This window comes from Geospiza fortis, unplaced genomic scaffold (genome assembly GCF_000277835.1).
Source record: "Geospiza fortis unplaced genomic scaffold, GeoFor_1.0 scaffold112, whole genome shotgun sequence".
In the NCBI taxonomy this organism is placed as follows: domain Eukaryota; kingdom Metazoa; phylum Chordata; class Aves; order Passeriformes; family Thraupidae; genus Geospiza; species Geospiza fortis.
In genome coordinates, this window is record NW_005054298.1 from 12342798 (window position 1) to 12368269 (window position 25472).

Genomic DNA, 25472 nt, shown 5'->3' on the forward strand with positions numbered 1-25472 from the left:
ATGTGCATTTCCCAGAGCAGTAGAGAAAAAAACTTATCAGTCTGATGTTCACTAACCTCATTACTGTATAACTGATGGCAGAAAGAAGCAGGGATGGGCTAGTTACAGCTAGTCCATTAATCAGGTCCCTGGTGAAGCATCTCAGCTAGAGTTAAAATTAACGTTGGAAAATTAATCGGGATTTCACAAAGGAAACCGCAAAGCATATGGTGTCAGCTAATGGAGAGGCTGCACGGCTCAAGCCTCGTGTCTTCCTGAAATCTAATTAGACCCTAATGGAAGGAAGACCAAGTGAAGGCTCTTAATTGAAAATTACACTTCCAGTTCAATCAAAGCCTGCTTCCGTGTTGCTATTAACGGCCTTTTAAAAATAGCCGGATTCTACAGTGACCTTGCATACAAAGTGTTCACTTACTGAGACTAGCTCTATAGATAATCAATGGATGCCTGAGTGATGGATTTGGACCCATTCTGTAATAATTTATGACTAGTGTGTATTGACCTGGTTACTGGGATGTTGTCTGTATGAATGAATATATGGCTTAATTTAATAGGAGCTGTCCAGAAAGAACAAACAAGCAGGTAAAAATGTCTCAAGGTAAGCCACTCTTTGGCAAACACTCAGAAGTGTTATGAGATAATTCACAGACAGGAAACTGCCTGGAAAAATTAATGTATTATTAAAAGGAAACATTTTTCCAAAGAAAGAATGTCTGTTCTCCAGGTGGTTTATAAAGGGCCAGCTTCACCTAACTTTGGACATGTAACAAAAATACACATATTAGTGAGGGAAGATACTCAAGTGCAATTGCTGTAGGCTCTGTCTGTACCCTCTGGGCCATTGCAGATCACCAAACAATTTATCTAAATGCCACTGGAAACCACAGGACAGAGATAGCAAGCAGCCTTCAGAACAGGCAGCAGAGTATCTCCATCAGGAGCAGCAGGAATTATATGACTGTTACACTTTAAAGATCCAGGCTAGAATTTGCTCAGTAGGGGATACTTGGTAAAAGCAAGGTCAGAAGTACTGGCATAATCTCAGACCTTCAAAACTGAAGGCTTTCCAACTATTTTCCAGAGTTCTCAGCCCCATTCCGAAACTCTTCACGTCAAGGCAGCTGAAGGCAACTCTCCAAAACTGTGTGAATCATAGCACTTTCTCCTCTTGCACCCAGCCCAAAAGTACATCTCATATCTGTAGATGAGCTCTGTGAATCATCCTCTAAATCTCTTTCCTTGGATTTAGCAGTACAGCAAGTTTGCCCTCTATTTCCCTGTCCTACAGCACAGATTACCTGTGTCAACCTTCTCTCAGCCCCAGCACTCCCCATGCTCTGCCACTCCATTGCTCTGTCTTGCAGGCCTGGGGACCTCTTGGCAGCTTCCACAACTTCTCCTGCCAGTTTAATATTTATGGCTTGGATTGCTTTTAGTCTCAGCAGTGGCTGCTATGCTTCTTCTCATATCAATCAATGATTATGTTGCACCCTATGAAATTTTGCTCTCCTGAAACAGTCTACACTACCTGAAAAGCAACAATTCTTCCTGCATTGGGATTTTTTCCCCAAAACTGTATTTTAAGTCCTGTGTAACTCACTCATATTTCTTCCCACTGTTCTGACTCTGACACAGCATTGTATAAAGGCTCAATGTCACTGGTTGCCTCCAATGTGGATTCTCCCTTCACGATACTTCTGTCCCTCTCTTTTTCTGGGTCTTGAAGCAGACAGGCCATGACAGGAGATGTGTGAGCAATGATTTGTTCATGGTTTGTCTGACACTGACTCGTGACTCAATTTGGTTGGCTCAGGCTTGGAATGGAGTGGAATTGGTGTGATTTTTGCATCAGTTGAGAAAGTAAAATTAACTTCAAGATAAGCAAATTCCAAACAGATGTAAGGGAACATTTTGAGCCATGTTTATGGCTGTTAAAGCTCTAAAAAAATCAAAGGCAGTCATGATTCCTTCATCTCTTCATATCTTTAAGTCAGGGTTACAGAAACTTGATTCACTGGATTTCTTTTTTCCCTAATACAATTTCCAGGCAAAAACTAGACAATTCTACTCCTCTGAGTTATTTACACTTCTTTCTGTCTAGTCCATCTCTGCTGTTGCTTCTTCTGAAAATGTGTTCTGGTTCATCTCATAATATTCTTTGATTTCCATGTATCTCCTTCATCTGCATGTCTGGACATTGCCATGTGCAGCTAATTCCAAATACATAATTTCCTTTTTATTCAAGTGAATGCATTACTACATGTGAGCATTTCCATATCTCTGTTGGTGGGAAGATCTTCCTACCCAGTGGTAAAATCCCTTCAGAAGTGTTTTTATTCTCCAAGAGGTCTGGGTTTTTTCCTGTCTACCATTTCAACAGTTTCCCACATCTCACAGAAAAAAAAAAGTTCTATTTGAGATAAGATTTAAATGGTAAATTCTCGATGTTGTTTTACTGCTCTAGGTTTGTGACAAGAAAGAAAGGAGCTGTGATCTATTTCAGCATGTTCAAAGAGAAAGCAGGAAAAATTCTGCAGCCTGAGTTGAAGAGGATGCTGGAAAGTATGCTCTAGTGATCTTTAAAATCCATGTGTCTGTTAATTAATGCACTGAAGAAAACCTCTGAATTCCTAAGCTTTGTTGTAAGACCATTTCTAAGCTTCATAAAATTGACCCAAGCAATGTCTAATATGTCAAAGAAGTTGGGATTGGACATGACACATGGTTACTCAGATGTCCTCCTCAATCCAGTTCTGGGCTGCCACCACCATGTTCCAGCCTGTCTGATCACACTGCCAAGGGAGCTCCTTCTTTAGGGGCAGGGTACTCTCCATCTTCACTCACAGAACCAACACCACACTGGGATCCAGTGAGAGTAAATGCCTCTAACTAAGCACAGTGGAACTTCTTGAGGATTTCTGTGCTTTCATAGGGCCCACAAAATTTGGCTTCACTCCTTTCTGAAGTCAATTTTCACTCTGTTTTTCCTTCTGCAAAATGGAAGCTATGGCAGTGATTTCTTTTGTAAAATGCATGAATTTGTTTTCAGGGATGATATGGAATATTAGATGCTTCAGAAAAAAAAAAAAAGAACATTTCCATATCATTTGCAAAGAAAGATTGGAAAAAAATGAGAAAAACAGCTAAAAACTAGGAATCAGAGCAAGGCTTTCACAAGAGCTAATCTCACTTCAACAATCCAAACCCACCCTCCAAAACAACCTAATCATCTGCTTTTGCCACTGCCTCTGTGAGCAGAGGGAGCTTTTTCTTCATTTTAATTGTCCTGATTCCTTTTTAATTATACCCCTTCCTCTGTTCTGCTCAATGGTATCAAATACTAGAAGTAAACTTTGGATTGCAGCCTAATATATTTTGGCTGAATCAAAACTCATGAGTTTCAAGTTTCTTTTCCTACTCACAGACATAAAAAAACTTTCTTATTTAATGAAGTTTCATCAGAGGCTTCTTACAATATGGGCAGCTGCTTGTTCACACAATTTGGTTTTGCAAAGGTTCACTGCCTCTCTGAGGTTAACTTCCCTTCACTGCCTCAATAAGTAAAACCCAAATCTTCAGACTAATTTGTTACAAGACAGAGCTCCTCAGATTGAAAATGAGCATTTTTGTCTATTGTCAGTTGATAAATTGGGAGTGAAATTACAGCTCTGCAATGGGTGGAAGAGTTTTTCAAATCAATTGTGTTGCACATTTCACATCTGAAATTTAAAGCAGGCAAAGTGGCCATAATGCTTTGATTCTGGAGTGTGGGAAGTCTAAGTGGATGACAACACTGATCCACTCAAATCTAATAATTCTCTGACACTATGAGCTATGAATTTAACAACTGAAAAGCATTTTTGCTAAGAAAAATAAACAAATGTAAGTAAGGGTAAATAGCTTCATACATATAGAGTTAATCTTTTTCTTTCAATATTCGATTTTTATTTTTTGTCTCCACACTTTGAAGTTGGATCCAAAATGGCTTGTTGTAAAGTTGCTTAGTACTAACACTAAGAGTGAAATGACAGCTGGATCCCAGAATCTCCATCTGGACATATTTGATGATGCCTGGGACCCTGATATCTCATGCACTCAGAAAATCAAACTTAATAGTTTAAAACTACATTTCTCCCACACAGCTTTACCAATACCACATTTCACACATCCCACAAAGTTTTATTTCCTTTCTTTCAGCTGCTCCTGAAGACACTAGGCACAAAAAGCCTTGAACAGTGGAAAGAACAGATGCTCAGCAGGGAAGAAAGGTCCCAGCCTTTCCACTGCCACAGTCATCTCTCTGCTGTAAATCTCACCTCTGCAAGAAATAAGTATTATCTCAGAGTCCCACAAGACCAAGAACAATTTCAAAGTTTTTTGGAGAGTGCCAGGTATGTGTTTTTAGTCTGCTTTCCCCAAAAGGGACGTGGGGTGATTGAAGCAATAAAAAGCAAGGTGAAGCTCATAAGAAGCATGCCTCTTCTCATGCTGCTCTTTCCCACAGCAAGAGAAGGAAAAAGCAGAACTCACAAGGCAAATATTACAGAACTTAACACATAACTCAAGGGCATTCAGCTAGGATCCTAGAAATTCAGGTAGGATCCTCAAAACTCATGGTTGAAAGGAGCCTGATAGTGCTTGCTCCATCCCCTTAACTGAGTGGACAGAATAGACACTGTTCATCTCCTGTGAGAGGTTTGTCCTATTCATCCTTAAATATTCTCATGTCCAGAAATGTACAGTCTTTTAATGTTATCCATCCCAGTACTCATCTGTGCTTCCAGGTACAATGTCCAAGGACAAGAAACTAGAACATAGTCTATACCACAAATAGTTGCAAGTTTTAGTCATGTGATGTTGTACCTCAGCAAATGCAGTTTTTAGGAAGACTAACTCAAGGTAACTAATTACTAGACCAACTCATAAAGCTAAAAAAAAAAAAAAAAAAAAAGAGGCAAGCTTTCATGCATAAAAAGCCCCTCACATCCTTTCATGTTGTTATTCACCATCTGTGTTCAGACCCTCAAAACGCCTGTGCAACTCCAGCACCTATACCCAACAGGAGATTGGTGAGACTCAAACTCCTGAATCTCCCAGATGACTCTGAAAATGCTTTTTTTTTATTAACAAATTCTTACTTTATGTGAAGTGAAATCACAATTTCCACTTCTCCCATCATCTTCTCATTCCAGGAGCTGTCCTTGTAACAGCACTCAGTAAAAGATACTCCTCCACCAAAATAGTCTCTGTGTTACATATGTCTCTCTCATGCATGGATAAATTAAAAAGCTGCTGCTCATTTTTTTCTGAGGGAGTTAAAATTCACAGAGGCCCACTATGAAGTTTTACAGGGATTGAAGAACACAAGCAGCAGGGAGACATTTAGGCCTCTTCCTTCATTTTAATCTAAAAATTGTTTGCAATTACAAAGCAGGGACTAGACACTTCACAGTATTTCTGGCAACATTTTGATTCATTTTAGCCTATGGCAATGTCTACATATACCTCAAAATGCAGAAAAACTTTCCGAGAAGAGAGTCTTCCAAATCACGTTTGTAAATGGAGTAATCCATGCTTGACCTACATACAAACCATTTTAAGCTTCACCACTGAAATTCAAAGTGGCACCTGTCAGTTAACAAAATCTCCTTATTACTTGAGCAGGAGAAAGAAATTGAACTTGATTTGCAAGTTCACCAAGGATACATCTATAGTGCAGAGCTGTAGAGGGAGAAGTGAGTGACATTTTACTGATGTGAGTGTCCATGTCAACTGGCTGGCATTTGCAGGCTGAATCCTGGGAAAGGCTGACCCTGAGCTCCAGCAAAGTAAAGCAGCAGTCAAGTAGGGCAGCAAAATGAGGGGCAGGAAAGTCACAATCTGGGATGTGGAAAAGATTGAGTAGACACAATTCTGGCCTGTCTCAAGGAGAAGGTAGGTCTCTTGGGTGGCACTCTCAACCAGAAGGATCACGTGGAGCAGCGTCCCCAGCCTCAGCACACTCCTGCCCTGTCCCAGCCAGCAAAAGGCCCAGCAAGGGACAGGCCATGGCCATGCACAGAGCAGCCTTCCAGCTCTGGTGGCCCTTGTCCCTCATGCTGAGATAAGCAAATGCCTGGAGCAAGTTCTTGCTGTCACAGCCTTACTGGTACTCAAGGGAACTTATTTAAAACAATTAAAGGTTCCTTCTCTTGGCCTGGTCACACTTCCCAGCCATGGTGCTGGCAAGGAAGCAGCATTTTGCAGCTCAGACACAGAATGCAAGATTTAGCTAGGCGTGTCTTACAGAGTACCCCGGTGGTATAGTGGCTGCACCTACTCCAGCAACTAGGGAAACTGAGTTATAGACTCTAAACTCATTAAAAAGCAAGTTGAACTTTTCATAGCAAGTTTTCAAGAGCTCCTACTGTTCTATCATTTGGCATCATGGGAAATGTAGTTGAACTCATTTCTCTTAGGAGAAAACAAGGTTTGAACTACAGCAGCCTGGAGGTACCACAGACATATTGCTGACTTATAAAAAAATCAGTCTTCATGATACTCCCATTTTTATCAAAAACTATTTTTCCCCAGCAAACTGTGCATTTATTTTTTAAAAGCTAATTTTTAAGCAGAAAAAATGACTGACCATTTTTTCTAGTGTCTGAGTCTACTCTTGCTTTGGGAGACAGAACTTCAAATTACTGTATGTTCCACAGTCTGCCAGTGGGAACAAAACCTTGCACATTTCCTCTTTCACAGTATAGAGAATATGAGTCATTCCCCACTATAATGCTGGTAAACAGCAAAGCAAAAAGCTATCACAAAAACTGAAACACTCTGAGGGCTTAAATCAAAAATATTAGTCAGACCAAGGTTGGGATGATGAGTTAAAATGGAATTCCTCATTATTTCAGCTTTCTTTCCATAAAATGAAACAGAAAAATGAGAAAGAGATTCCACAGTGGAGGAATTTCTTGTCACGTTGAGTCTGCAGGGCCAAGAAAGCTCTGTGCTCTTCAGCAAATGAGACCAGAGGAGACCAGTCCTCATTTTCTTTACAGGAAAATGGCTTACCTTGAACACCTCCACAGACAGCTGCCTTCCCTCAAACATACCCCACAAAGTCCTCCAAAACAGTGTGGTCTTTAAAACCTGCTGAGTGTCAGGTACCCCCTCAGAAAACTACTGACTAGGCTGAGTCAGCATGGCAGATATTGGTGTGTATGAACAAGAGCTCACTTATTTACCCTCCAGTTGCAACAACAAATCACAACCCATTTTCATCAGACAGCTGTCCATGCTTTTGTGAAAATTAAGACAGGGCCATCAGCTCCTGCCTTTTAGGGGCAGACATGACTCAGTAGATTTGTTTCGCGTCTCCCTTAATTTCATTCATACACTAAAATTGCCCTCCTTCAGTCCTCCCACCTGAGAGACAAGCTGTCAACCTTCAGAGCTGAGATGGCCAAGGTAAAAGCTACAGTCTTCCTTTCAGTAATTATCCAGGAAACAATACTTGGCTTACACTCTCTTCCACTCTGTAGTTTGGTACAAAAACAATCCCACAAATAGAGACTGCAGTGAGATAACAAGAATGAACATGGAACAGTTCTGGTAATTAAGAGCTATGACTGCCTGCACTTGTGATGATTTTCTATCACTAGGAGACCTGGAATCAAGACTGGACAGCTTTTCCAGTCAAGCTGTTGATGAAACAAGAGTCAATACAGCAAAGCAGTCTGGTCTACCAAACACAATATCAGAACAGATAGTTACAGCAGAGGGGTTTTGACCTTCTGAATTAAGAAACAGTCAGACCAGAAGACTAAAAGACATAAAACAATCTGGAAATCACCCCCTTAGAGCACACATGCTCTGACAACATTAGCTCCAGGTGTTTCCATCTGCTCAGTCTTCCAAGCTGTTACTCCCAGTGTGGACATCATTTCCCTGTGCCCATGTTAATGGCAAACCTCTCCAAGCTGAGTCATCTAGATCCACAAACCTCAGGCCAGCCCAGCTGGAGCCAAAGCTTCCACTCCAGCACAGCTGTCTGATATGATGCTCCCAGCAGAGGTTGATCACACTGCACTGCTGTGTCTACCAGCAAATGCCAAACTGGTTTCCAGTAATTCCTTGTGCTCCGCTTGTATTTGAAACCCAAATGCTTCCATGTTCCTAGCACAAAGAGGAAAGTTTGGAGTGAGAGATGAGATTCTGCCTGAGAAAGAAGCATCAGCTCTCTCCAGGGCTTTGTGGCTGTGCTTACTTAAAGGGAGATGGTCATTGATACCAGCTGTCAGTGAGCTTACTGCCTTGTTCATTTTTTTTGTAGTTGTTCCAGTGACTTCCTGTACCAATTTCTCTGGAACAGTCTAAAGCTGACTTCAGATGAAATCCCAGAAAGCCCAGAGACAACCCCCTTTCAAAGAGCCATCCACCAATTGTAGGCATTAATAGCCTCATAGAATGGTTTGGGTCAGAAGGGAACTTAAAGATGATCTTATTCCAAACCCCCTGCCACAGGCAGGGACACTCTCCACAAGAGCAGGAAGCTCAGGCTGCTCACACACACCTCCAGTGCCTACCACAATACTTGCAGTGTGGGGGTTTGCTTGGGCTGGCCAGAAAATTTTTCTCAGTGAATGGGGAACAAGAATTGTGGCCTCTTTTACTTGCAGCTTCCATCTTTTCCTTGCTGTTTGGGTACAGCAGTTTCATTCATTGCCAAGAAGATCCTGCCTGAGCGCTTGGATCACGCTGCCTTGGACATACATCCCTCCAACACAAAACCCAAGTTGTAATTACCAAGCAGGCAGCACACTTCAGAGAGACAGCAAAGCCCACTCCTGCTGAGCCCAGCTGTGGATATGGTGTTGTTTGGGACTCTTTCCTACATTTATACCTATAATAAACCAGAACATCTTCCTTTCTCACTTCTGAGACAACTCCAGCAAGAATTACTGGGACATTTTTTGGCCTGGCATGAGCCAGGGGATGATCACATTGTGAGCACACCTGTTTACTGGTAACAAACAGCACCACACTGCAGAGCATGAAGCTGCCATACTTTAGTACTTACACATCCTTTGGCGTGATTTTCCTCCGTGACGCTCCATCCCAGGGTGACTGTGAATGCAGATCCATTTCATCGTTGGAGGAAGTTTCCAATTCCTTTTCTTTATGAAGCTGTTTATTTAGTAGTCTCACACTAAGTTATCCCAGGGAATTGTGTTTGCACAGGGAAAAAACAAACAAACAAAATATGAGCCAGTTTCCTTTATTGCTGAAATCAACCGTAGTACTAATGACAGGAAGTTTTCTCTTATTTCCAGACCCACTACAGTAGAAATAAGATGAACAGCAGCTCCTACAACATCACCCTAGGAAACCACTCAAGGTGGCTATTATTTTTATCTTTTAAAAGCCTAATTGACATCATTATTAAGTAGGTAAATACAGCAATTATGAATTCACAAAAGCACTCAGGTTATCATATCCTATTGGCTTACTGCGACTATATTTTCAGTGACCTCATTGTAATGTAAATTCATACCAGTATTTTACTTAACCTGAAGAACAAAACTAAGCTGGAAGTAAAAAAAAAAAAACCCTGCTTTTATGGGAGTGCATTAACTGTTTTAAATATCAAAACATTTTTTCTTTCAACTCATTTATTTCAACCCATTCCAAGGAAAATAAATTGACGCATCAGTTTTATTGTTATGGAGCCTACTCAGCAAAAAAATACAGAGGATCACAGAAATGTTGGTGGGATGGGGCCTCTGGAGGTCACCTAGTCCTACCTACTGCTGAGCACATAAACTGTGTCTTTCTTTGGCCCCAAAATGCCTGTTCTGACTCTGGTGCATGCCTACCAAACAGCAAGCCAGGGCAAACTCAGTCTCCATGCTCAGGAGGAGGATCACTGGGGAGGATAGAGTTGAACTCAGGCAGCAGGACATGCCTGTGACCTGCCCTCAGTGTATCAACCTCTTCTGTACCAGACTGGCAAATCTCACTCACTGTCCTGAGATGGTTTGTGAGAACTGATAGGAGCAATCCTTTTCCACATCAACAGAGATTCCACAAAGCCAGGCAAGATGCACTGCATCTTACCTGCTGCTAACTCCAATTTTTAAACACCAGGTCCCCCCAAAAGTAAAAAAAAATGTTTGAGACATTCTTGTTGATTTGATCCACACATGCCAGAGCAGCTGTGTGTGGGCACACCATGCCTCTCAGATCATTGCAAACTAATTAAGGGCTTTCTTCACCACGTGGGTAATTTTTATTCAAAATGCATTGATTCATTGAAGAATTTGGCTCAGACACAATAAATTCCTTACTCCTGGGTAAGGAGGCTGTTGTATATCTCAGCCTTGGCTTCTGATCCTTTCCACTAGAGTTTCAGTGTCTGATTATCCTCAGGTTGCATTACAAATTCTTGCTCTTAGACAAAGCTGTGCTAGAGAAGATAGACCAAAAGTGGGGTTTCTAGAGGGAATAGCAGCAATTATGTCTAATTTTTCAAAAGCTTTCTACATTCAAGGAAATCAGTTTTGAACTTCCCTGGAAGTCAAGCTTCCAAAAACCAAGGCCCAAGCTAATAAGAAAGATTAATACCACGTAGTACTGAAAATTCCAATGGAATGTCATGTCATCTTGTCCAACTCCCTGCATAATGCAAATGAGATAATTCCATCTAGCACTTAGAGTGGCATCAAAGCACAGTGCCCAAAAGGCAGCTTGCCCTGATTTGACAACTTCAAAAGAAACCAAATCCATACAAGACTGAAAAATTCCCCTCTGTCATTTCAGAGAAAGATGGGAGATGTAGACTGAATTCAGCTTCATCCTATGCTTCAATTATTTGCTTGTCACACTTCACTGCTGCTCAGTTTAGCCAAGGGATTTGGCTAATTTCTTCCAGGAGGAGGAAGTCAAGGTCAACAGATTATTTATTTGCAAATATCCATAAAATCAACTGCCTCAAAGTGTGCTTATCTCCTTTTGTCCCTGTAAGAGGAGCTAATTTGCCTTCTTTCTTATTTTTACTAACATACAAGCACTAGAAATTAGACTAAAATGAAGAGCTGGACAAGACCTGTATATTTCTACAGCATCACCCATCTCTTGACCACTACCATCTTGGACCCATACCAGTCACCTGGTTATTTTAACACAGAAGTGTAAGAAGTTCTTCATCCAAACAGCAGCCTCACCTTACAGGGATCTAACTAGGAGTCCCAACGACTGTCCACATCTTCAGTTCTGAAGGGCAGTCATTTATACCAATGAGCTCAAGAACACAACATTCAGTTCCTTTACATTTTGCACATCCTAGCGAAATGCTTCATTCCTGAAGGCACACATTTCCTCAATTAAACATGAAAGCTGTTCAAGCCCAAAGATGACCCTTAATTATGGCTTTGAATGCACTTGTTAGAATTACCTCCTTGCTCATCTTGGGAAAGTATAATAAGAAGTAACATGATAATATGCAGTGCTGCAGTTTTGGAGTAATTGCCTAGTATGCATGAACTCTGTGAGGCCTTTTCCAATTACATTTGTAGCTTGCTAATGTTTGGGGATTTTCCAGGATAAATTACGTTAATTGTGTTCCTTGGATCTGTTTTCCACAAAAAGCCCAATAAACAGCAAGAAGAGGGAGGGAGAGAATTAAGTGGCAGAGTTAATTAGATTAGGCTTGTGCTGTAGTGTAGCAGGAAGATTCCACTAAATCCTATAATAGGCCCTAATGAGGATTTTATCATGCTTGTTAAACGGGTCATTTAGTTGTGTGACGGGGCCGCTGAGCGCAATGCAAAAAAACTGGTTAATAAAAAAAAAAGTCTTTTAATTGCACACACAGGCAAAGCAGTGTCAAAAGAATCCAGCCAAATGGAATAGCCTCCAACCAAACACAGGAAAAGCTTTGCAGTTCCTGAAGTGGTGAACATGTACTGTGATTAGGCCACTTAATTTTCCTTGACTGACATAAAAATTAATGCTTCATGAGTGATTCACACTGGGGAACTTTAATAATCCAGATTTATCAAAATAGAAATTAGATTTTTCTTCTTTATTTGCTGTCTTGTTTTGTTGTTTGCTTTTTTTTTACAGAATGTACAAAAATGAATGTAGATCTGATTGTTGTTGAACCATCTGTACCTGTCCCTCTTGTTAGTGTTTGCAGAAATATCCATAACAGAGTCACTGACTGTTCTCACTAAGCTTTTTCCAGTGATGGGGTGAGACAATCTTAGCATTTTGTTTTCGGGCAGCAGACACCACACAGAAAAATGAGAGTCCTGGGAAATGCACTCCATAGGGAATTCTTCCTTTTCACTTTAATTTTTCATTCTAAGACAAAGGTCCTAGATGTCCTGCTTAGTACTGGGCACAAGAACCCATATATGCCCTGAATTTGCCAAGGGATGTGAACACCTATACTCTGTTGTTTTTCTGTTTTCTCACCCCTGAGACCAACTAAAAAACACTAACCTTAACCATGCAGACACACTTTGAGGCTATGTTTAATAAGCAAGAAGCAAATCTAGACAATCAGCTAAAAGAATGAAGGATACCATTTGATCCACCTGCTTGTCAAGGTTCACTAATTCAAAATGAGACTCATGATAGGAGCTTAAAGGCCTCCTGTCTCCTGGAAGCCTGTAAATGCTTGTTCACTACAAGCTGCTTTCTTGGGTGACCTGTGCCCTGCATGTCTTCAGAGGCAGAGTACATCTCATCCCTATGAGCTGGTAATTCAGCCCCAAGCTCACATAAACAATAAGGGAAGATGTCTCCTTTGTCTTTCTCTAGCCTTTGATTGCTCTTCCAATGATCCCAGAGATGTTCTCATGTGTTCATGACTTCCTTCAGCATTCAACTCAAGCAGCGCATCAACTCCCCAGCTCACTGCCAGCCTGTCAGGGCTGCATCTCTGACACTTCCTTTCTTGTACTTGAAAACATCCATTTGTTTTCCCAAATGCCGGCAGGGTTTGATTTATATCAATCTCCACGGCGTGTGGCAGGGACCAGGTGGTGACTGAGCAGAAGACCATCGTGGCTCCCACCAGTCCAGCAAGGGACAGCCATTACCCCGAGCAGCCCCTGGTGACAGAGCAGCTGCTGCACCTCCAGCACAGCTTGGTGGCACCCCAGAGGCACCAGTACAGGACAGCAGGTCATCCATAAACGCCTCTTCCAGCACCCCGTGCTCTGTGCCTCAACAGCCAGACATCTGCTGGGGAAAATGAACACAAGAAGTTCGACTCTTCCCTGCTTATTCATTCTACACCAGCAATTTTTCAGCTTCTTTCGGTTTGCAGGGGTCTAATGGCAGCATGTGAACCCCCCTGCAGGGATTCAAGCCAATCAACTGCTAATCAACTTTATTTTCTTAGTTCCCATTTCAGGAATGTTCTATATGCTCTAGGAGACCCAGAACTAGCTACAGGTGGAATATCGCTGTCCTGATCACTTTCTAATAACATAACAAAGAAAATAAAAGTAAAAATACCTGTCCAATAAGACATGACAGTACCAGCCCACACACACTATTGGCATTGTAACTGTATATGTGTCTGAGCTTGTTTAAAAGTTTTATTGGTGACAAATAGAATCCTTATAGAGCAGCTACTAGAATTTGCTAAATTTATTGCAGCAGCTTTATCTTCCTTCCTGGAGTCCTTCTTACAACAACCCTGTGCCACAGAAGCTCCCCAAAACTATGTAAACATTAAGAAGCTTTCACTGCTTTGCAAGATTTATATCATCATTGTATTAAGTTCATATGTATCATTCTATTATCCTTTTTGTATGCTTAGTCTGTAAACACTGAATTCCCTTCTCTGTGTTTCTCCAGAGACAATGGAGACACTTGACACAATGGAGCCTGATCTATATCTGGATTTCCTCTGCACTACAACCATGAAAATGTTAAAATGATGTTATCTTTTAGAAGTAGTTGCATTGTGGGCCACTCTGGGGCATCTGAAGCTCTTACAGATAAGGTGACTCCTGGATAAATAAACTAGCACTGCAGTTTGGCTTCCTTGCTTCTTTTTCTTGAGTTTTCAGAGCTATGTTCAGCCATATTACTATGGGCCAATCCTCCTGTCCATCAAGATATCTGAACAACCACATCAATTAATGTGTAAAGTGATCCCTGTTGCTCACAACCAGGGTCCAATGTGCAACCTGTCAGTGATCCTCAAAAAGCTCCAGCTCCTTCCTGCTCACAGTCTATTTCCTCAGAGTCACATCAGCGAGCACAGGGATGCTGAAGACCTGGGTGAGATAGCAGGTTAAAATCACACTGGTGGTCAAAGTCACAGCAATGCCAACCAGACTAGTAGGCCAATGTGCTCTGAAAAGAGACTTGAGAGACTCTTACGTTCACCAGGGCCTGCTGAAATGGTTAAAGCCAAGCACAGGCTCTGTTGCCATATCAATAACCATGCTACATCTCTCATACTACAAGATACAGCTGCTTGTCATGGCTGGATAGCATTTTGCCCTTAATGTTTCATTGCATTTCACATTGCACAACTCAATCTGCTACTTCCAGCTTGCAGAATTAAGTTCACTTTACTGAATCAATTTGCCAAGGAAAGACTTCTGGTTTCCTTCATCTACTCGTCAAAATTATCTGTCTATGGGTGCACCCACATCTATGACAACATCCCTCAGATACACAGCTGTGACTAATAACACAGGAAAGACCAGGAAACACAAACTACCAATGTGACCTACAAAGAATATTCAAACAGTGGATGCCAAACTGCTTAGAAGGCAGGGGAGAAGATTTGGAAGTGGTATTCAGATAAGTCACCCAGGGAGAGAAAGCCTCTTGACTTTAGAACTAGCTCTGCTTTGAAAAGGAGACTGTTCACCCAACAGCTGCCCAACTCTGTGCTATAACATCCCCTTGAACTCATTAGAGCAAAAACAGTGGGTGTAAACGTCAGCAATGGAGATTTAAATTAGACATCAGGAGAATTAAGAACTAGGAAGCTGAGGCAAGTGTGATGACTCTTGCAGAAGGGTTTTATGAACCATGTAAAAAAAACATCATCCTAGAACAGCCTCTGGGGTGGAGGGATAGGATTAGATGATCTATTGAGTCTCTGCTATACATCTGGTATCTGTGATTTGACATGTTTCCTAACAATAGCTGGACAAGTAGGATGTACATTAAAGGAGTGTACTGCTTCACAGCAGAGCAGACTTCCCTTCCAATCAATGAGGCTCCCAGAGAGCAAAGTGCTGAAATAAACTCAAAATATTTTAATTGGCAACTTCCTTTGTTTAAACAATAAAGAAGTCATGTGGGTCACTTCTGTTGTGGAGCAGCACAGACTGTCTGTCAGGCACAGGCAAGACTTGTATAACAACGGGATGGAAAATGCTGGCTTTATGTTCTCTGCTATTATACTTGTGACCTGGACTTCTCCCTGTTCTTCCTTTTTTTTTCTCTCTCTCTCTTGTTTTTTTCCTCCTAATATCAAGCCCTGAAAACATCACAACTTGCCAAGTTCTCTTCCTACAGACAGCTGAAGCTGCTGATTGCAATCCCATCAGTAAAATGCAGACCTGCCCCTCATCTCTCCTGTACCATTCCTGTCTTTCCCTTGCAGTTAATGAAGTGTCTCACGCTGCGGAGGGAGTAGTTTGTGGGCCCAACTTTCACCAAGATACTTACAATGCTATGCTCACAGCAAGGAATTAGAGCCAAAGCTCTCTAAAAATCAAAGGAAGGAAGAACTACCCACTGTTTTATAACCTGGGCAGGCAGTGGGCTGCAGAGACAAAGTGTCTGGGGATGGCTCTGTTGCATGGATTGCTCTGGACGTTGCTGTCTCCCCCGAGACACTGTTTGTTTGCTTAGCCCCTGATGCAGCACAGCAAGCCCACGCTCCAAGATTCATCTCTTTGCTTTTTGTCAAAAGGTCAAGAACACTCTGTGGATACAGCATGGCTTTTTCTTGAGAGGCAGAAGAAATGTGCTTCCTAGGAAGAGCAAAATCCTTTGCCATGGGAGTGGTGCTGTGCAGGGAGCTGACCTGCCTTTCAGCTCTGTTGCTGGAGGCTGGGAAAGCTACACTTGTGATACCCAGCAAAGTGAGTGAGCTCCCTGATGTAGCACAACAGCCTGATCACACTCTTTGCTTCTCCAGACTTCAAGTTCCTGTGGTTTGGGAGTGCAAATGTTGTTTTTTCTCCAGAGTGTTGGGTTGGATTGGTTTGGAAGTCTATTTTTTCCAATAAAAAGTTGTACTGAATTAATCTTAAAACTGTGACCTGAATTAAACTGACTTGGGACACTTTCTAAAATTCCCCCAAAAAGTGATCATCAACTTGTAAGGGGAACAACTGCTCTTAGCCTGTCTGGAAAATCCAGTGGTGATGGAGGATGGATGTCTCACAGCAGCATTAGTTTTAGCTACAAGGAACCAGAATTGCTTCCAGACTTTTGTCCACTCAGTCTCACACAGGGAGTCACCTAGGAGAGGAAGAGGTGGGATAATTCCCAGGGATGAATAAATTTTGGATATGCCGTGACAGCTCCCTATTTTTATGTTCAGTGCTGGCTCCCAGGATCCTTGTCTGTCTCTGCTGATCCTGTCTGCCCCTGCACCTTCTACACAAGTCCAGAGTTTGTACAATATTTGGGCCCATGGCACTGCATCTTACTCAGTAAGAGTACTTATTTAAATACATAACTGAGGAAACTAAAATAAACCAAATTCTGAGGCCCCAGGTGCTCTGGAGATTAATACATGGCTATATTTATGTTAGCACCTGATTTCTCCTGAGATGGAAAACTGGCTCTCATCCCTGTCACAGCTGCCTCTGCTTTCTGTAGGGAGGATTGAAAGGGCCAAACCTCAAATAGGATTTCTAGATCCAGGCTTGCAAACAAAGCAAAACCAACAAACATATGGGATTTTGAAAAAAAAAAAAATATAGAGGAATACTTAATTTCCATTTGCTTTCTATTGTGAAGGGTTCATTTCTAAGTCTTATCTCCAGCTATGAAAACTGAAAGTTATTCAGTCATCCCAAGGTTCACAGTTTAGCTACTTCCTAAGCACCTGTGAAAGGAGGCAAAGTAAAAGGTCATGTGTGCTGCACAGTAACCACACATGCAGAATTTCAAAGCACCTCTTCAGTCTCCATGGGAAATGCTTAGAAATCAACAAATTGCAACTGTTTGGAAATGCTTTTGCTTTCTAAAGCTGTGAGCACCTAATCTATCCTTGTGCTCTTACAGCCATCTACGTGCATGTTTCTGGCAAACACTTCTCAGGTTGAAAGTTTTAAAATCTAACTGGTTGAATGTAACAGAATTTTGTGCTGAAAGTGGCCCCAGCCGTGGAGAGAAAGAGGCAGAATCCTTGCATGCACCCAAGCTGGTGGGGAAAGGATGAATCTTTGCCTTGTGATCACCAGGTCCTAAATGCAGTATAAGAAAAGTGCTCCCAGCCCAAAAAGGCTTTTAATTCTCACTTCTTTCTGTTGGTGTGAATGAGATGTATGTCTCACCTGCCTTAGGCAGACCCTCAGTGCTAAATGTGGACAGCTATTTCCCCACAAACACTTCTGCCATCACATCTCAGCCAGGGCTCATCTGCTGTCCACATTGCTCAGCTGCATCTGCTGCTTCACACAGCTCTGCTCTCCAGAGGTGAACCACTGTTAATATATCCCATTGCTCCTAAAAACATTAATAAGAACACGCACACACATACAGAGAACTCAAGGAATTCATCATATTAATGGACAGCCCCTGAAGCACTGTAAATTCAAGCATATGAATTTCAACATCTTCAGGGGTTTTAATGGCATTTTTCCCTTCTGGTATCTAAGTGTTATAAAACTCTGGGCAAGTCAGGGAACCAGGGACTGAAACTGATTTGAAATAAAAGCAAAATGACTCAGGGGTTTAATTGTCCAGGCTGGGCAAAGTGAAAAAAGTAAATAAGCACTTTGTTATACATGATGGAAAACAAATTGGAGCAAGTCCAATGCTGCAAACTTTCTTCAGGCAAAATTTTCATCAGTTTCACTGGCAGGGGCAGGTATGAGTTCCCAGAGTGGGACTCAGTGACTGGAAATCATCAAAAGCCCCCAGAGCCACAGGGCATTTTTGAACATCAAACTGGAAACAGCCAGAAGGTGGGTGATTTTCAAAGCATTTCACCTATATAAATTTGGGGTTTTTAGAATATCTCCACCAGGGCAATAAAAAGTTTGATGTTGAAGTTGTGCCCCCTCAAATAACATGTAGAGTGGTGTGTGATGTGAAGAATACTGAATTTAGCACCCTACAGTGGGTTGAATAATTTTCATAAAGTACTTCCTTCATGAAAGAAAAGAGTCTGTTTTTTTTCTTTTAATTACAGGTGATATTTTTCACAGGAAAACTTTGTTTCCACTTGATGATCTATTTTTTTTTAGTCAAGAAGAGTCAAATAAGAGGATTTTAGCTTTGCGCTGACATTTCAAAAATGCCAAGAACATCAACATTTGTTCAGATCATAGGTGTCACTATTCATCAATCTGATAGTTCAGAACTGGGATTTTCCAGAGCAAAAGCATTCAACAAAAATTTTATTTTTATCACAGCCCAAAAACACGTTTTCAAAAACTTCTCCCAACCTCCAGATGAAATGACTGCATCCACCACTGGCTGGCCCTGTGTCTCAGAAGTCCCCAGAGTGCCTGGGAGGGGACGCTCCTGCCACAGCCCTCTCCCAGGCACTGGCACTGTGCAGTAGCACCCAATCCACCATGTCTGGGAACAGCACAACACCCTCCTAATGGCTCAACTCTCACCTGAGCTAAGAGCTCTACTCTGCTGAGATCAGGAGACTCACTTTGAGGATTCAGAGGCGATGTGCAACATGCCCTGCCTTTTATTACTGCACATGGAGCAGCCAGCACAGCCCTATCCATGAGGCTCCCCAGCAATCTGCAGCCTTGACTGCTCCCTGATGACACCAGGCTGCCACCTCTGCTTGCTTCTCCGCTCAGCTGAGCCCTGCTGCCCATCCACACAAAGGGATGGAGTCAGGAAAAGGGCCCTCCCTGTCTGGCAGTGCTCATCCACCTCTCCAAGGTGTGTGACAGCAGAGCAGACACTACACAACAGTCCATAGCAGTCAAGGAGGGGGTGCCTGGCATCAAGTTCTCCAAAACCACAGGGAAACTGCAGGAAGAGCAAGGAAGCAATTCCCAGTGTTGAACTGGGCAGGCAGAGGAGCTGGAAATTCACCTGGCTTTCCCACCCAACAGTTTCTCTCCCTTCTCCAGGGTGGCTGCACTGAGGACGAAGTACATGATTTCCCCCAGGCCCCTTCACGTGGTGAGGCTGAAAGCTCCTCTGGAATTGGCAGCACAGCTAAAATCTAATCAGGTGCTTCTGTGCAACAGACCCAGAAGCAATTGCAATCAAGCCAATTGCTGCATCTGATTACACATGAAAACCCTCGTGCCGCTAAGTGTTTTGCAGTGCTTAATAAAATGTGCTGGTCTTGCCTCAAATTGCATCAGGCAGGGCTGGCTTGGGGTTTTTTTTTAATATTAAGAATTATGTGAACAGAAAGAAAGAGGAAGAATAGGATGGAATTTGAAAAAGCAACCAGTGAAAGCAAGGTAAAAGAGGCTGAAAATACGCTCATTCCCTCATATGCCTTCATCATAGTGAAATGAGATCTTCAGGATGAACTTCATAGAAACCCCAGCAATCCCAGGTGCCCATAGCTCCTTTGCTGGCCTTGTGACAGATAGTCACCCTGGTTAATCAAAGGCAGTGGTCTAGTTCCCCAGAGAACAGTTTGGGTTTAAAACACTCAAAATCTTGGGTTTGGGGGCACAAACACAAACATCCCTGAAGAAAGGCACTACACAAGCCAAAACGAACAAAACCCGCAGTATTTGTACCACTTCTGTCTGAGTTTCTGTTTTCCCAATTTTCTAGCAATCGTCACAAAGACAGGACAAAAAATCTTAACTCTGAATTTTCCTTCTTAACCCATCGCTTAAAAGTCATGGATTTTGCAATTAGTACACCAGCACAGCCCATCCTATGTTCCCTAAGTCTTGATTTAAAGTGGGCCAACTGGAGACAGAAACTGCATGCCTGTGCAGACACTGGAGAAGTCTTGCCTGCACTGTGCTTAGTCTAAGTGGAAGTTCACCATTTCACAGGCCCTGGGAGTCACACATCTCCTTCTCCAGCCAGTCCCACCATGTCCCCATGTCCCACACGTGCAGTGCAGCACCACCATCATCCCAGTCGGTGTTCTCAGACCTGTTCTGACCATCAAAGTGCCATCCCTTGGCTCTCTGGGCACCCACTTCCACATCTGTGCAGCTCAGACTTGCTGCCTGGGCCAAGCACCTCCAGCAGTATATGGTTTCTCCTGAGTTCAAAGGAATGTATTTGCCAGACCCACAGAGTTTCAGCTGTTTCCAGGAAATCCCATAGTGAGGGAAGCCCCAAAGAGCCTGTTTGAACATTTGAGAGAAACAAAGAGTGATGGAGAAGAGGGATTAATGAGCAAAATGACAGCCACACGCATTTTCTTTTATAACATAAATTTTCCCACTGTCAGTTATGGTCTAGGTGTGGCAGAGGAATTTATATTTCTGCAATAATGAGTAAAAGCTTGAAGCTGCCACAAATCCTGGAGCAATAGGCCACTCATCCCTGCTGCACTAAATTTCAGCTATGAAATCCAAAATTTCATAAAGAAGAGATACTCCCCCCTACCACTCTAGCAAAGGCAAAAAGGGAGCAAGGAGTTGCAGTGGGAAAAGAAAGCTCCAGGTCAACAGCGATTCCCACACACACCCAACCTCTGCCAATTGCAGCAGAGACTTGGCTCTGCTTCCTGGTTTTCAGCAAGGGGGCCATTGGTGCTGATGAATTAATAACCTCTGAAAGTCAAACTCATTTCTTGTGATCGCTGGTCAGGGTTTGGCAGAAGTGCTGCAGAAATCTCTGGCTTGAAATGGAACTGCCGCTGCAAGCTGGGACTTGGAGACACCAGTGCACATCTTCTTCCCTTGAGGAAAGACTGAGCTCAGCAGCCAAATTCCAGGGCAGAAAATAGTATCCTAGCACAACTGAAGAAATTAAAGTCATAAAATGTTTCATGATACAATAAAGAATACTGACAGCAGAGAATCATTAAAAACATTATTATTTTATCATAAGGCCAAGATAACCAATAGTCAGAAGCACTATCTTCCTCTTACAATAACTTGGCCTCCAGGAGTGAGAGGAAATCTGAATGCTCTTGCTCTTCCATGCAGTTCTGTAGGCTCACCATATCCAACTTGTCCCTCTGGATTCCTTGCAGAGGCCCCTGTGCCCTCCTTCAAAGTTCACCAAGATACTGAAGGGCGCTTCAGTGGTTTTGGAGTCGCTGTTGAAGTCCATTCCAACCCCAGAGCAAAAGCACCACGAGGGTTAATGCATCCTGAGTGCTGGAAAAAGCACTGCTTAAAACATTCAGCAGAAGGATGAGGCTGTGCATGCCTGCTCAGAGACTCACGTCAGGAATTAAGCCTGCAGTGCTCATTAATAATAATGGGAACTAAATGCTGTATTGCATGTGTCGTGATGGGAACAGACTCCTTCTGGTACAGCATGGAGCTGTCCTAAACAGATGATTTAATTAGTATGTTACAAGTATTGATTGTGGGAAAAAATATGAATTCAACAAATATTGCTAATGAGCTTCTCAACCCAGCAGTATGTCCTGCACACAAACCAGAAGCAGTTGCTAATTTAATAAATGCCATATCCCGATACTGACAGGAAAACCACTCTTAATGGCAAGACCAAAAATAATCTCTGCTTCCCTCAAATCTCTGTTTCAAGTCAGCATTTACAACTGGCCTTTCCATATTCTCATTTTACTGTGTAGGCTTCTCTTTTAAAAGATGTTACTTTTTTAAGCAAGCAGAAAAATGTCCATGTGAGGATTGGGAACAGGCTTCCTGAGAGGGGCCCAGGAGGTAGGTCTCTACTAATCATTGGACTAAAACCAAATATCTACATAATATTCTTTTTGCTCTGGTCTTTTCCTGCATAGAGTTGCTGTGAGCCTGCACAGACCCCTCTGCTAGATATGATGACCAGTTCAGACCCTATGTTATAATAATTTTTTCAGAGAAGTCCTTCTGCAACTCCTCCATTTCATGCTTGTAGTTTCCTTTCTTTCTGTGCTTATTCTCATTCTGCTTCTCATTTAAAGTCTTTGGGGGACTGAACTCTACTGGCTGCTCACTTCTGCTGGTGCAGCACAGGGGGATCAGCAGGATTTTAGCCATCATTCTCCAAAATCTGGCAGTGAAGTGCCCAGCAGGATTCCCATTTGGTCCACAGAATATAAGCAGTACCAGGTCCAACTGCAAGTCATCCTTTGCTATCCATCAGCCAGCCAGACCTGTCCCAGATAACCCTACATCTCTTGATTCAGATTTCTTCCTCCTGATGACTCCTTGCACTACTAGATTTTTGCATCCATCATGACTCAGCTGTTTGAGAGCTCCAAACTGGGAAAAAAAGGAAGGATTCTCTCCAATGAATTTGACCTTCACTTAATAGCTATTCATAAGTATATATATGAACAAAAATTTTCACCTGAATTGCCTGCATTTTTGCAAAAGAGAGATTCCCAAGCTTGTATATATGGTCATTAACTGATGCTTTCCCATCTGCTCTTTGCAGGGAATATGCAGGCTTGTTGATAATATTAGCTGTGGTAGTCAAGGGAAAAATCTCTGACTGTTGTGCATTAGCTTGGCTTTTCTCTGTTCTGGCAAGTTTGACTTATCATTAAACATCCCAGAAATGCCAGCTCTAAAAATCATTTCTACTTTGATATTATTTTCCACCTTTGAGAAATTGCTGCTCTCTTTTGGGGATTTGATTTTTATTAGAAACTTTTTTAAAGGCCAAAAAGCAAGAAATGCATCAACAAAATCAAATGACTCTACCTCCAACTCAAGAAGAGAGCCAAAACCCTTCCACATTTCAGCCACTTTTTTGATGCACGTTTTCCAATCCATCTCACTCTCTCCCTTCTTTATTACATAAGTGTATGAAAAAAAAATTGATTTTTTCTTCTAGTCCAAATTATTATCTGTTATGTTATATGAGAACTTAAGAACAGTCAGTCTGGGTTTAAAAAAACGTCCAGCCCAGTATGCTTCCACAGCACAGGAGGTCAAGCAAGCTTATACAAAACTTTCCCCCATGAGTCATTAGCAGTCATTAGCATTTTCTTTGTGTTGATTAACGCTTGCATGTAATAACTAATTACATATAGTTCACGAAGCTCAAATTCAGTGTTACTTTATGATGAGTAGCTGGTGCTAATCTATACTGGTGTTGAAAGAGCCAAGGGCCCTCTTCCCTGTTCCCATTTATTGAAATGCCAATCCATGTGCACTTACACAGAGATCCTGAGCAGATAACATTACTCACCATTTCCAACCTCCCCAGAGAAGTGTTTTCACTGCAAATGTTCCCAGCCTCGTATAACACTGAGTTGTTCTTGTCCAGCCATGTCTCCAGAGTGAGCTGCTCACTATCAGCCCTGTGCATCTGTAGGCCAGAATCACTCTCATGAATAAATAAGAAGGCATGATCAGTTATCAGGAGCATCAACATGCTGGAGAAGAAAGCTCACTAGGGGAGGGAAAAAGCTTTTATTACTTCTAGATGCCCTTTTGGTCTTATTAGAATGGAAACTGTGGGGCTAGAATGTGGAGATAAAGTGCTGGCAATGGTGGATTTTATTGGAAAAAAAACAATTATATATACACATTGTCAAGCTCCTGTTCCCACCTGGAAATCCTGTGTGGCCTTCAAGCCCTGTTCACAGAGTGTGGCAGCACCAGTTCCAGGAGGGGCTGTTAGCACAGGAATGTCCTCCCACCTTGGTTTGTTGAGGGCCTGGAGTACCACCAAGCCTGGATTTGGGTCCCAGGACTGCAGCCAGTTTGCCTCCTTTTAGCCAATCCAGTACAGAGCTGCCTCTGTCCCTCCTGCCTGCGCAGTGACCAATTCCACTGCACTCAGCTGGACTCCAGACAGAGAACGTGCTAAATAAGCTGCAAAGGATGTAGAGCCTGGCTTTGCATGTGTGTGTTATTCCTACCCACAGGCTGGAACAAACCTTCAAATTTTCCTATCAATTCAGATATTCCAATGCAAGAACTTCAGGCTCAATTGTTCTCTGCAAGCCTTTCCTACAGATCTAAATAAATAATTAAACTATACAACAATTAAGATGTGGAGACTCTGCAGAGACCAGTCCTGGATAATTGCTAAGAGTGCTTAATGATCCTTAAATTCATGAGGAAGAGAGAAGACCTCACTTCTCCCAAGAGCCCATTTTTGCCATTTGGATCAGGTCCAAAGAAAAATATGACAATTTTCTTTCAGGGAAATTTCTGCAGGTTTGAAATTCTGCAGAGAAAACACTGAGATGAAAGGTAGTTAAATGAGGTGTTTGGTTGGCTTTGTCTTTGGCTGAAATTTCTGATGTCTGATAGATTGTGAGTTCCGAAGCCTTTTCCCAAGTCTGGACAATAATAGCAGTGTAATCTTATGTGGACTCAACTGTCTAGCAAAAGCTGTGGTCATGCACTAACACTGAAAAATTCTCCTTAATCTCTTTCAGGTCTCTTCTTTTTACAAAATACATAGAAGCTGGTTATATTTGAGATCTCTACCCTCTGCCAAATTTGGGGACAATTCAATCCTCTTAAAAAATTGATTCAGGTAGAAGATGAGCACATATGCCTACATAGACACAGGAACTATGGTCACACAAGTCAAGGAGAGCACAACAGAGCATTGGTTGATCCAAGATTTTCCTTCAATGCTGATCAATGCCAGCTATTTGAGGAAACATATTGGAACATGACAAGCATTCAATGATATTTCAAGTATTTTTTCAGCCTCCAGGAAATCCTGTTAAAGGTTTTCCCAAACCAAAGGGAATACCTATTAAAGGATTTTTTTTCCCAATAAATTTGTTCACTTATATTTTACATGCATGGAAACTTCTAGCATCTACAGCAACTGCAGCAAGGAACTTCACAGCCTAAGGATGCATTTTGTGAAGATGACTTCCTTTGTTTTCTCTGAGACTGCACCATCACAGTTTCATGCCCCCATATTGAAAAAGGCATGGTGTTGTATTTCATTAGATTTAGAAAAAAAATAAAAAAAATAACCCTGATCTGTACAAGAAAGTACTTGGCCTGCAGGCTACTCCAGAGACCAGCATCAGCATGTCACTAGTCACATTAGATGTTCAAACACACACAAATCTGAAGGCTACTAATACTTATTTTACCCATCCCTCATGTCAAGGTTTCTGAAAAAAAAAAAAAAAAGAAGAACTGAAACCCTGAAAAGAAAAAGTATAGAAATAAACGTTCTTAGTC